An 11,723-nucleotide genomic window follows, 5' to 3' on the forward strand; every position below is an offset into this window, starting at 1 on the left:
TGTTGTTGCTGCTCATTACCGTGATCTACCTCTGCAACTCTGCCTGACTTCCGAGTCACCTTTGTTGCTGTATCCTGAGCTTCTACAGCTGTTTCCTACAGTATCAACCCGCTGGTACTGTAAGTATGGGAGCTTGCTATGTTATGGTTCACGGTCATTTTGCAGTTTGCTGTGTTAGACGCTGATTTGCACAGCGAGGTTTCAATGCATATAATACCGTTTTGTTTTGCTCGGCGGCCATCTTAGTTTCAGTCGCAATATTGCTGTGTTTAACGTCCCGCTGCCTCGGTATGCCCCGTCCTTCACCCATCCCTGTAGACGCTTATTTGTGTATCGATTAACTATCACACACATCGATCGCCCCTCATAGTCTCCCGTGAGTGACCGTCCTGTACCCACCGCCATCTTGTTTTGCTCGGCGGCCATTTTAGTTTCAGTTGCAATATTGCTGTGTTTAACGTCCCGCTGCCTCGGTATGCCCTGTCCCCGTAGTCGCTTATTTGCACATATACCTACAGTACTGTATCCTTGCATTATTGCACCACTTTGCACATTTAACTTTTACACTAATGGTTCTAATGGTACTGTACACACTAAGTTTTGATTTATGTTAAAAATATAGCACATTTGGTGCTCTACTTTACTGTACTGTATATCAGTTCAGATATTCACACATTTTATTACTGATGAGCTGACACCTACCGTACAGTATAGTACTGTACAGTATTTAATTAGGGACTGTTTTTTAGACACCTGTATTATTTATCATATTTATTATCTTGTGCCTCTATACAATCTCACAATATTGGTTAGTGCTTTAACAGTTGGCGCTGTAATCTCCTAGATTTATCTATATATACTGTATAACACACGCACAGTGTTAGGAGACAGTGAAACTGTAAGGTACTTTACAAACCAATCAGCTCCCAAATGTGATTATTCAAATTAGGGGTGTGCACCGGCCACTTTTCGTGTTTTGGTTTTGGATCTGGATCTTTCTTTGTGTTTTGGATCTGGATTGGTTTTGCCAAAACCACCCTTCCGTGTTTTGGGTTCTGGGTTTTGTGTTTTGGATCTGTATTTTTTTTTAAAAAAGCATAAAAACAGCTAAAATCACAGAATTTGTAGGTTTTTCTGCTCCTATGCTATTATTAACCTCAATAACCTTAATTTCCACTCATTTCCAGTCTATTCTGAACACCTCACACCTCACAATAGTGTTTTTATGTCCAAAAGGTTGCACCGAGGTAGCTGGGTGACTATGCTAAGCGACACGAGTGGGCGGCACAAACACGTGACCCATCTAGGAGTGACACTGCAGTGGCAGACAGGATGGCAGTTAGAAAAACTAGGCCCCAAACTGTACATAATGCAAAGAAAAAAAAGAAGTGCAAGATGGAATTGTCCTTGGGCCCTCCCACCCACCCTTATGTTGTATAAACAGGACATGCACACTTTAACAAATCAATCATTTCAGCGCCAGGGTCTGCCACACAACTGTGGCTGAAATGATTGGTTCGTTTGGGCCCCCACAAAACAAGCTGGCAATTAATGTGTCCCTGCACAAACTGGCTCTACGGAGGCAAGATGTCATCCTCATCCTCCTCATCCACCGATTCCTCACCCTCTTCAGTGTGTACATCCTCATCCTCACAAAGTATTAACTCGTCCCCACTTGAATCCACCACCACAGGTCCCTCTGTACCTTCTGGAGGCTGGTCTCCCTGGAAGAGCTGATAATTCATTTTGATGAACATCATCTTCTCCACATTCTGTGGAAGCAACCTCCTACGCCTTTCGCTGACAAGGTTCCCGGCTGCACTAAACACTCTTTCGGAGTACACACTGGAGGGGGGGCAACTCAGGTAAAATAGAGCCAGCTTGTACAGGGGCCTCCAAATTGCCTCTTTTTCCTGCCAGTACAGGTATGGACTGTCTGACATGCCTACTTGGATGCTGGCACCGATGTAATCCTCCACCATTCTGTCAATGGTGACAGTATCATATGCAGTGACAGTAGACATGTCAGAAATTGTTGCCAGGTCCTTCAGTCCAGACCAGATGTCCAAACTTGGTCCTGCCTGCCCTGCATCACCGCCAGCGGGTTGCTTAGGATACCTAAGTTTTTTCCTGGCAGCCCCAGTTGCGGGAGAAAATGAAGAAGGAGCCGTTGACGTGTCACGTTCTGCTTCAGCTGACAGTGTGCTCACCAGCAGGTCTTTGCACCTCTGCAGGCTTGTGTCGGCCGTAAAGAGAGACACCACATAGGCTTTAAACCTAGGATCAAGCACGGTGGCCAAAATGTAGTGGTCTGATTTCAACAGATTGACCACCCTGGAATCCTGGCAAAGCGAATGAAGGGCTTCATCCACAAGTCCCACATGCCGAGCGGAATCGCTCCGTCTTAGCTCCTCCTTCACTTTCTCCAGCTGCTTCTGCAAAAGCCTGATGAGGGGAATGACCTGACTCAAGCTGGCTGTGTCTGAACTGACTTCACGTGTGGCAAGTTCGAAGGGCTGGAGAACCTTGCACAACACGGAAATCATTCTCCACTGCGCTTGAGTCAGGTGCATACCCCCTCCTTTGCCTATGTCATAGGTGGATGTATAGGCTTGTATGGCCTTTTGCTGCTCCTCCATCCTCTGAAGCATATAGAGGGTTGAGTTCCACCGCGTCACAACCTCTTGCTTCAGGTGATGGCGGGGCAGGTTCAAGAGTGTTTGCTGGCGCTCCAGTCTTCGGCACGCAGTCGCTGAATGGCGAAAGTGGCCAGAAATTTTTCGGGCCACCCAAAGCGTCTCCTGCACGCCCCTGTCGCTTTTCAGAAAATTCTGCACCACCAAGTTTATTGTGTGAGCAAAACATGGGACGTGCTGGAATTTGCCCAGATGTAATGCCCGCACAATATTGGTGGCGTTGTCAGATATCACAAATCCCCAGGAGAGTCTAAGTGGGGTAAGCCACTGGGCGATGATTTCCCTCAGTTTCTCTAAGAGGTTGTCGTTGGTGTGCCTCTTACTGAAACCAGTGATACACAGCATAGCCTGCCTTGTAACGAGCTGGCGTTTCTGAGATGCTGCTACTGGTGACGCTGCTGCTGTTGCTGCGTAAGGTGATACATCTACCCAGTGGGCTGTCACAGTCATATAGTCCTTAGTTTGCCCTGTTCCACTTGTCCACATGTCCGTGGTTAAGTGGACATTGTGTACAACAGCATTTTTCAGGACACTGAGGACACTTTTTCTGACGTTTCTGTACAGTCTCGGTATCGCCTGCCTAGTGAAGTGGAATCTAGACGGGATTTGGAACCGGGGACACACTACCTCCATCAATTGTCTAAATCCCACTGCACTAATGGTGGATACCGGACGCACGTCTAACACCAACATAGCAGTCAAGGCCTCAGTTATACGTTTTGCTTCAGGATGACTGCTGTCGTACTTCATCCTCCTCGCTAAGGACTGTTGGAGGGTCAATTGTTTAGTAAAAGTAGTGGTGTTCCTACTTCCTCTCTGGGATGATGAACGACTCCCAGCAGCAGCAACAGCAGCAGCGGCAGCAGTAGGCGTAGCAATGCAGGATCCTCCAGAGGAATCCCGGATAGGAGAGTCAGTCATGCCAGTGACATGGCCTGCAGGACTACTTCCGATCCTGACTAAGGAGGAAATTGACGAGGAGGGAGTTGACGGTGTGGTTTGCAGGCGCTTGGATACAACAGGACAACAGGATTTAGGTGTCCATGGACTGCTTACGGTCTTAGCCAAAGTTTCTGAACTTGACAGTAACTTTTTATGAACGCGCTGCAGGTGCCGTATAAGGGAGGATGTTCCTAGGTGGTTGACGTCCCTACCTCTACTTATTTCACCTTTACATATGGTACATATGGCAAGACAGTTGTTGTCCGGATTTGGATAGAAATATTGCCAGACCAAAGAGGTGGAATGTTTGGTCTTCTGCCCAGGCATGACCGTGATGGGCTTTTTCATCCCACGGACAACAACTGTCTCCCCCGGAGCCTGATTTAAACAAACCACATCACCATCAGAATCCTCCTCGCCAACTTCCTCCTCAGCACCAGCTACACCAGTATCCTCATCCTGTTGTACTTCAACAGTGACATCTTCAATTTGCATATCAGCAAGTGGACTGTGGGTGCTCCTTTCAGCACTTGCAGGGGGCGTGCAAATGGTGGAAGGAGCACTGTGGGTGCTCCTTTCAGCACTTGCAGGGGGCGTGCAAATGGTGGAAAGAGCCACCTCTTCCCGTCCAGTGCTGGGAAGGTCAGGCATCGCAACCACCACCACACTTGGACTCTCCTTGGGGATTTGTGATATCTTCTTAGAAAGCACAGTTCTTCGCTGTGCTTTTGCCAGCTTAACTCTTTTGATTTTTTTAGTGGGAGGAGGGCTTCCATCGTCATGTGAAGCTGAACCACTAGTCATGAACATACTAGGGATCGATCTTAGCCGTTCCTTGCCACTCCGTGTCGTAAATGGCATATTGGCAAGTTTACGTTTCTCTTCAGCTGATTTAAATGTCTTTTTCAAGGTCATTTTCCTGAACTTTGCCATTTAGGATTGTATGTGCCCTCTACTATGACATTGGGCATCGGCCTTGGCAGACAACGTTGATGGCATGTTATCGTCTATGTCATGACTAGTGGCAGCAGCTTCAGCACTAGGAGGAAGTGGTTCTTGATCTTTCTCTATTTTATTTTTATCGGAGAAAGTTTGGTCCTCCATTTATGTTATATCGATTTGATATATACGTGCGGCTAAACACAGAAAATAATTTTTTTTTTGGTTTGGACTGGAGTGTACTTTGGGGGTTACAGCACCCTTTAACGGTCAAGCCAGCCGGCCCTTTACTTATGACACAGGCGCACTCTTGGCACTACTTTGTTGATGCACGTGCGGCTACTGCGCACACAATTCACAAACACAGAAAATAATTTTTTTTTTGGTTTGGACTGGAGTGTACTTTCGGGGGTTACAGCACCCTTAACGGTCAAGCCAGCCGGCCCTTTACTTATGACACAGGCACACGCTTGGCACTACTTTGTTGATGCACGTGCGGCTACTGCGCACACAATTCACAAACACAGAAAATAATTTTTTTTTTGGTTTGGACTGGAGTGTACTTTCGGGGGTTACAGCACCCTTAACGGTCAAGCCAGCCGGCCCTTTACTTATGACACAGGCACACGCTTGGCACTACTTTGTTGATGCACGTGCAGCTACTGTGCACACAATTCACAAACACAGAAAATAATTTTTTTTTTGGTTTGGACTGGAGTGTACTTTCGGGGGTTACAGCACCCTTAACGGTCAAGCCAGCCGGCCCTTTACTTATGACACAGGCGCACGCTTGGCACTACTTTATTGATGCACGTGCGGCTACTGCGCACACAATTCACAAACACAGAAAATATATATTTTTTTGGTTTGGACTGGAGTGTACTTTCGGGGGTTACAGCACCCTTAACGGTCAAGCCAGCCGGCCCTTTACTTATGACACAGGCGCACGCTTGGCACTACTTTGTTGATGCACGTGCGGCTACTGCGCACACAATTCACAAACACAGAAAATATTTTTTTTTTTGGTTTGGACTGGAGTGTACTTTCGGGGGTTACAGCACCCTTAACGGTCAAGCCAGCCGGCCCTTTACTTATGACACAGGCGCACGCTTGGCACTACTTTGTTAATGCACGTGCGGCTACTGCGCACACAATTCACAAACACAGAAAATAATTTTTTTTTTGGTTTGGACTGGAGTGTACTTTGGGGGTTACAGCACCCTTTAACGGTCAAGCCAGCCGGCCCTTTACTTATGACACAGGCGCACGCTTGGCACTACTTTGTTGATGCACGTGCCGCTACTGCGCACACAATTCACAAACACAGAAAATAATTTTTTTTTTGGTTTGGACTGGAGTGTACTTTCGGGGGTTACAGCACCCTTAACGGTCAAGCCAGCCGGCCCTTTACTTATGACACAGGCGCACGCTTGGCACTACTTTGTTGATGCACATGCGGCTACTGCGCACACAATTCACAAACACAGAAAATAATTTTTTTTTGGTTTGGACTGGAGTGTACTTTCGGGGGTTACAGCACCCTTTAACGGTCAAGCCAGCCGGCCCTTTACTTATGACACAGGCGCACGCTTGGCACTACTTTGTTGATGCACGTGCGGCTACTGCGCACACAATTCACAAACACAGAAAATATATTATTTTTTTGCTCTTGGGGGGAGCACCCCTGATGGACAGAGCACCCCCTGGACAACACTACAGCACTCCTTTAGGACTGGGACACTGCACAGGACTTTGGAGTGGACACAGCCCCTATGGAGAACTGACTGCACAACACAGTCCAGCCAGCCCCTATGGACTTTGAAGTAGTGGACACAGCCCCTATTAACAACAGCAGCACAGCACAACACAGCCAGCCCCTATGGACTTTGAAGTAGTGGACAACAGCAGCACTACACTACACTACACAGCCCTAACTCCCACCCTCCCTCTTCACTGTCCACAGCCGAGTGAGAAAATGGCGCCGACGCGGGTACCTTATATAGGATCCAAAACCCGCGAGACTCGGAAGGCGGGATGATGACGTTTTGCCTCGATTTCAGATCCGAGTCAGGCGGGAAAAGTCGAGCCTGACTCGGATCAGACTCGGATCGGGGGGGCTCGGGGGGGTTCGGATTTCAGAAATCCGAACCCGCTCACCCCTAATTCAAATGCAATGTTGAAAAATCAAAGTTGGGAACTGATTGGTTGGTGCAGTACTGTACGGTACCTTACAGTACCATATCTCTTTTCAATGTCTCCTAACATTTCTTAGTACTGTGTACAGTACTGTACTGTACAGTATGTACTACGGTATATTTGATTGAATCTACAGTATATTTACTGTTGAAAAAAAACGTTCAAAATGACCAGGTTAAATGTAAGGTCAAAGTGACCCTTTCACACAGTATAAATCTGATCAGCAAATTACTGCACTAAGTACAGTAAAGTGCTTTACTGTAAATGCTACAGTACTGTAATTTGCTTTTCTGTGTGATAGGGTTTTTACTGGAGTTGTATAGAGTACAGTAGCAGCACATTCTTGAAAGTGCAGTATGAGTACTGTAATTGTTTACAGTGTTGTAATGTGAAACATTTACTGTATACAGTATATGTATTTCCACTATTTTCCTTAACATTGTATTTAGTGTCTTTATACTTGTGTATTTCAGAGTGCACCAAACTGTCAAAATGGTGAAGAGCAAAGGTTTTTACAACACCGGAAACTCATCTTGCCCACTTCCAATGACCAAAAGGCTGAGTGCATTAGTCCCACAACTGTCTACAAGCAAACCTTCCAAGAAGAAAACAGGTAAGGAAATTTACAGGTACCTCTTCTAGTCAAGGCAAGGAAGAATGCAAAGCCCAAGAACAACTCTTTGCAAGTGGACATCGGAGAAAATGGACCAGGGAACATGGAGCAACCAATGAACATCCAGAACCAGGAGGAAACACCAGTGATTTATGGACCCAAAGAATTGGACACCTTTGAGCCTCTTGTTGAAGATGTATCCCGCTCACCAACTAGTCAAAAACTGTCATTCCAAGAAGATAATGCATGCACATGTAGCTGTGCTAGGATGGTGAGAGACCTCGTGGGAAAACTTGGTCAACTGGAAGCGAAAATTGACAACTTGAAAGAAGAGCTGAAGGAAGGGCTGAAGGACACCATTGCAGAAACAATGAAAGAATCAATCCGGCAAAGTAAAGAAGAATGGCAAGAGGCCACTGCCCAGAGTACCAGGAAGAGACATGACCAGGCAATCCTGTATGAAATGGTCACACCGGATGAATTTGAGCCTGAGGATAACGACGATGATTTCAACTTGGAGACAGACCCATCCTTCCACTTGCTAGATATGGACAATACAGTGGCATCAGAGCAGTTGGACATGACACCAGTGCCATCATGCAGCCTGCCTCAGTGGGACAGTACATCAGTGGCATCATATCGCCTGCCTGAATGGTCAGTTGAAGAATCAAGGATCAACAATGCAAGCATGCCTCTACTTTCACCAGGAACGCTTGTCATGTCGAGCACCCCAGCACCACTGACTGTATTGGGAACACCCTTACCGGATATACCACTGGCTGTGATCAACATTGACAAGGACAATGAAATTTACAGAGCTGTCAATTGTGAGATGCATCGATATGCGCAAGCTATATTTCAGGAACACGTGCCCTACGACCTGTATTGCAATTGGACCAAGCGGGTGAACTTTGATGGAAGTCGGAAGAAAGTGGCAATCCCCAACAATTTAAGAGAAGATATCCTCTCAAGATGCCGGACAAGATTCAGGATTGGAAAAGAAGAACTTACCCGGATAAAGGACACGCTGAATGGGGTGATGCGCATGCCAAGGAAACATGCATGGAGGACAGTCACGCATACAAGTACAGATCTTCAATCATCAAACACGACTTGAAGGGACTTGTCAGAAGACAGGAAGACCCAGCGCCGCCGCTGGCCAGGATGTGGCAGTGGCAGAAGAAAGAAGCTGAGGAGAGGAGAGGACTAAAGGGGTGGAAAGCAAAAGAGGTAAAGACGTTCCCCCCCTCAAAGCCTCTTCCACCATAACAGATAGGCCCTATGTGAGGCCAACGGAACATTTAACCCAACCTACAGTAGACCAACAGGTCTGAAGAGAGGAAGACCCGTGTGAAGAGAGAAGTGGAGGACAGGAGAGGACTACAGGGGTGGAAAGTAAAAGAGCTAAAGAAGTTCCACCCCTCAAAGCCTCTTCCACCTAAACAGGTACCGGTAGGCCCTCTGTGAGGCCAACTGTACTGTACATTAATATTGTAGTTTGTTAGGCTGGTGAGATACAGTAGGGCTGATATTAATGTTATAGTAGATTAGTGTAACACTATTAGAGCCGGAAAGGGCCTTGCATGGCATATTCTCTCTCCTACAGGGACCTCTGTGTGAGATTGAGCGGGATGAAGAAAAAGAGTATCTCCGGTGAGTACTGTATGTACCGTACCTGTGTGTCTGTCTTTTACTGTCTGTTCATCTCTGCCTATCCTCCTTTCTTCAGGGCATACAGTGGACCTTGCACTCCGATGCAAGTTAGAGTCTGCACCTGGAATAAGTGAAACTCTGGATCTGAGGCCAAAAGTGCCAGTGATGATTTTAACTTAAAAGCCTAATCTTTTTGTGTACTGTAGTCCTCGGTCCAGTAGGGCGTATTGGTCGACATTGAGGAACGACTGTTCTCACGTCATCTCCTTCCTCCTAGGTATTGTACAGTAGTCATGTTCGTGTCCAGCTTGGAACTCCAGGACTTGCCAGTTGCAGAAGAAAGAAGCAGGGGACAGTAGAGGACTACAGGGGTGGAAAGCTAAAAGAAGTCCCCCCCCTCTGTACAGCATGTTACTGTAGGTTAAATAAAAATTGTCATTAATTTATAAAATAGGTGTTTGTACTGTATGTAATTCAGTCTTTAAGTGCACCTGAGACCCAACACGAGCATCTGTCATTAAAAAGGTACAAAAAGTCAATAACACACAGATGCAGGGGTGTATCGTCCTATTGGCCAGGATTTCACTCACCAGGGGCGCGCCGGCCGATGGGGGGTTGCCGCCCAGTCATATACTGTACAGTATCCCTGTTGTCCATCCCAGTGATTTCACAGCTGCCCGGCACTTACAGTAGTATACAGTACAGTAGATATATAGTACTGTACACACTGAGGGCCATTTTCAATTTAGGGGTCTATTTACTTTTTTTAGCCGGTCTCGTCTTTTCACTCCATTTACTGTACTAACAGTGTTAGGAGACAGAGTGAAAAGTGATAAAAAAGTGATAAGGTGTCAGTCAATCAGCTCCCAACTGTCATTTTTCAAACACAGCCTGTGAGATGACAGTTGGGAGCAGATAGGTTGGCACTTTTTCACCCATTGGAGCGAAAAGACGTGATTGGCTAAAAAAAGTTTACTGTTGTTGTGTATTTATTTAGTTAAAGCTTAGACAGAGATAAAATTGTAGATAAATAGCACCAACCAATCAGATCCTAACTGTCACTGTACAGGCTGTGTTTGAAAAATTACAGTTACTGTAGTACGGTAGGTACGGTAATTGGTTGGTGCTACTGTATTTACAGTTTCTCAAATTTTATCTCTCTCCATGCTTTATTAAATCACCCCTTAAGAGTGGTGTGCAATTAATAAAAGTACTGAATGGGTGACTTACTGTACTGTATTTTCTTACCATATTGTTGCTACAGTATCAATAAATTTAAATACAGTACACTGTACTTTATTCAAAGAACCAAGTAAAGACAGAAAACGTTGTACTGTATATAATTTTTTTTAATAAAAATCAAAAATAAACAAAAATAAAGTAAACAAAAAATTATAAAATAAATCGACCAGGTGGTGGGCCATCTGGTGATACAGCCCTAAAAAAATTATTTGTTCTGTAGGGAGAAAAAAAAGGGTACAGTATTACAACACTAATATACAATATTGTACAATCTTGATACTACCGTGAATACTTTACTCTACCTCGAGTCAGGCATGGTCCCTGCCTCCCTTGGGGTCCCTGATGGAAGACTGTATTGGAAAAAAATATATTCACATTAACAGTGCTGAATTTACCTTTATATGGTATGGTGCTACTGTACATGGTTTGGCTACTGTAGCTCCTAACAAAGTGCTGTACAGTACATAAATGAACAAAACAATACAATGGCTACAGTACTGTACACTAAAATATGGTATAATGCAGGAAAGGTACTGTACAGTCTAAACATTGCTACACCAAAGGTCATTATACTGACTGAAGCTTCAGGCTGGCAGACAGAGGGATACTTTAGGTGTGGTGTAGATACAGTACAGTAACCTCCCACAATTTAATGACTATTACTGTACAGTATCTGCAAAGCATGTTTGCAAATGATTGATGACCCTGCACTGAACAACTGCTTGTTCAGAGTAGGCTCATCACATACTGTACTGACAAATGACTGCACGATTACAATGTCATAATCATGCAGTGGTTGTCATACCAGTATCTTTAAGTGGATGGGCACCTTTAGAGTGATGTCCTTTATAAAAAAAATAAAAACACAAAGTGTGTAAGGAGAAGAGTTTGGAGATGCGTCTTTGTAGTACAGAACAGAGAGAAAGGGACGCTGTGAAAACAAAAAAAGGAGAGAGAGACAGTACAGAAGAAGACAATGTACAGTTGTGTAGGGTACAATACTTACATGGCCTGTGAGGCCTGCTTGGCTCAGATTCCAGCAACTGGCCAGTGGGGGGCTGTGGCTGTGGCTGGGGCCATCCACGTTCCCGCACTGTGGGGAAAAAAAATATTCCTGTTACACAAGTACAGAAACAATTAGTGTATAAGGAGAAGATGTTGGAGATGGGTCTTTGGAGTACAGCAGGAAGAGAGACACTGTAAAAAGGAGAGCACAATGTATAGAACAGTAGTGCACGGTACTACCTTAGGGCGGCAATCAACGTTTTAAAGGGTGCAAAGGACTGGGGCCCTTCAGTTGTTGATGCTGTTGAAAAAAAATATGTTTCTGTTACAAAAGTACAGAAGAGGGAGGGAGGGAGAGAAAAAGAGAGAAAGAGGTAGAGAGAAAGAAAGAGAGAGAGAGAGAGACTGACAAGGGAAAAAACGGAGAGAGATACAGT

The sequence above is a fragment of the Taudactylus pleione genome, unplaced genomic scaffold, assembly GCF_031769625.1.
Source record: "Taudactylus pleione unplaced genomic scaffold, aTauple2 ptg000720l, whole genome shotgun sequence".
Taxonomy (NCBI): domain Eukaryota; kingdom Metazoa; phylum Chordata; class Amphibia; order Anura; family Myobatrachidae; genus Taudactylus; species Taudactylus pleione.